At 30.4% G+C, this 2,546-nt stretch overlaps 1 non-coding gene across 1 annotated transcript; it reads right to left on the bottom strand.

The window, feature by feature from the left end:
* Nucleotides 1-373: 373 nt before the first annotated feature.
* Trnae-cuc lies at nt 374-445 on the bottom strand. Its single transcript has one exon. It is a non-coding gene; the product is annotated as a tRNA-Glu (tRNA).
* Between the last annotated feature and the right edge of the window lie 2,101 nt (nt 446-2,546).

Raw genomic sequence — 2,546 nt, 5'->3', positions numbered from 1 at the left:
TTTCGAACAGAGCTTTCTCATGAGCAAATGTTCATGAAAATGGTGAATACACTGCTTTCTCATATCTTCATTTTGTGGACTTTTTTTTCTGAAAATTACAAAAATAGCGGCACTAAAACCACTGTAACTTGTGAACTAAACGTCAGATTGTCATGAAATTTTGACAGGCGTCGTCTGAAGATTGGTACTTCCTAAAAATGATTTGTATTTGTCGATAGAACCGCGATCGTTATCCTTCGAACGTTATCTTACTAAATATGTACTCAATAATACAGTTATAATATTTATCCTGAAATTATTAATTAATTTACACAACATACAAAAAGAGTAAAATTTCAAAAAAATAATTATGTAATAGAAATTGTCAAAAATATTCCGGTACCGGGAATCGAACCCGAGCCTCCTGGGTGAGAGCCAGGTATCCTAGCCACTAGACCATACCGGATTATATTATTGCATATGTTTAATTTAGCTGAAGTAATAACGTATTAATTTAAATATAAATCAAAATTAATTATATTCCTATTTTCTAAATATAATAAACCCGTTGAAATTACTCTGTCAAGTGCTAATAAATATGTATTCGGCACTCGTTCTCCCTAAACACTTAATGTAGGCAACTTCATTTGCATTCGCTTAAGACAATTTACATAAACGCGCGTGCATTCCGTTTCTCTGCACATGGGAATAATGCTACACTTTTCACGGAAGATTAAACTACTACATTCAGTGTAAGATCGATACATTTTTCTTTTATTTCTTTCACTCTGGGGATTAAATGTAGCAGATTATTGTATTTAATGTTGCGGACGTGCTGATGAAGACGAATCGTCGCTAATATTGTTAAATTAAAGGATAAGACGGATTAGCCAGTATTGTCTAATTTCTGGACTTGTGTTGCTGCTGCTGCTGTTGATTGATACAAATGTGACCAGAAATAAAGGGTTTTCGGAAGGGTCCAATCTATTTGGGATTATATTTGTCCAGCTGCTGGTCAACCGGAGCTGCGGACATCGGACAGATTAACTTTCCCTGTCCAACCCCAATTGTGCAATTTCATCTAATAAGTAAAAGTAAACGAAAAAGAAGGATTGTAACATCTGATTCTCTTAACAATTCTAGTAAATATACAGTTTTAGTGAATGAATCAATAAAAGTCTCATGTTTCATTAAGTGTGTATACCAAATATACATACATTTTTTTTGTCATGGAAAACTTGTAATAATAATCAAACATTAATACATATTTGGGATATGATTACTTAACCAAATATAACAGTAACAAGTCCATCTTTTACATTAATTGCTTAAAAATCCTTTAAAATTTTCAAATTTAAACATTTAGTTTACTTTCATATTTAGACTATTAGACTTTAAATGTATTATTATGTGTTTTAACTAAATTTTGTTATACAAAAACAACTCACTAACTGACAAAATAAAGAAGAATAGGATTAACATTGGAAGTATATAATAAAAAATGAGAATATTAACCATGTCTATGTGAAGAAAAGTATATAATTTGCTATAAGATATTATATAACAGTGTTTCTTAACCAGAATTGGTTTTCATATTGAGTCGCGAAATGACAGTTGTCACCTTCTGTTAAAGAGAGAAAGTGATGAAATACTTATAGCAATTGGGACGTAGTACAATTACAAACAAATAAGTTGGGTCGCGCGGCGTATTAACTATATATAACATTGTTTATCAACCAAAATTGGGTTGTTTTAAATGTTTAATGAATCGCGAAATGACAGCTGTCACCTTATGTCATAGTGAGTGATAAACTGTGTCACTATAAACTAATATGTTGGGTTATATCGTTTTTATATCTTAATTACATATAATAAAATATAACACTACATAAATAAGGCCGAAATACTTCAATAAATTGTTGTTTCTTAAAGTTATATCATATTTTTAATGAAAACATAATAATATTTCTTGATTAGACATATAAAGTTAGTTTGATATAAAAGTATGAGAGATTACTGGCAAATTTAAATATTTTCATAAATTTAGTAATATAGCTTGAATTTATGTTACAATCAATTAATATCAATTATATAACAAAACCATATTACCCTTTTGGTTTTGTTATATAATAAACTTAAATTGTGAGAACTGAAAGATTATTATCTAAATACAATAAGAATGAATAGGAGACAGCACTTAATTCTCTATTTAGAAGATATGAATGAAAGTAATGTTGGTATGGAGTGTATGGTCCAGATTTTTTAATTCTCCCCTAAATGCGCAATTGTCAGGAAAAGGGGCAAAAACAAACGCTAAGGAAAATAATAATAATTGCTTCTGTCTTGGAAGTTCGTTGGGTAGATTAAATTCAGTCTCCCCCATAATAATATGAAAAAAAAAGACCGAGGAAGAAAGAAAAGGAGACAACGAATATGTGTGTGTGTGTGTGTGTGCTTGAAGCAATACATCATATCATGTCAAGTTTTTGTTGGGAAAAAAGGGTGTTTCCATTATCGTTCACACAAAAGGTTGCTGCATCTCTTATTAATACAATTCTCTGCCACCC

Source organism: Nicrophorus vespilloides, unplaced genomic scaffold (assembly GCF_001412225.1).
Source record: "Nicrophorus vespilloides isolate i.1.1-1 unplaced genomic scaffold, Nicve_v1.0, whole genome shotgun sequence".
Lineage (NCBI taxonomy): Eukaryota > Metazoa > Arthropoda > Insecta > Coleoptera > Silphidae > Nicrophorus > Nicrophorus vespilloides.
The sequence above is the reverse complement of the archived record's forward strand: the minus strand, read 5'-3'. Positions and strand labels throughout refer to the sequence as shown.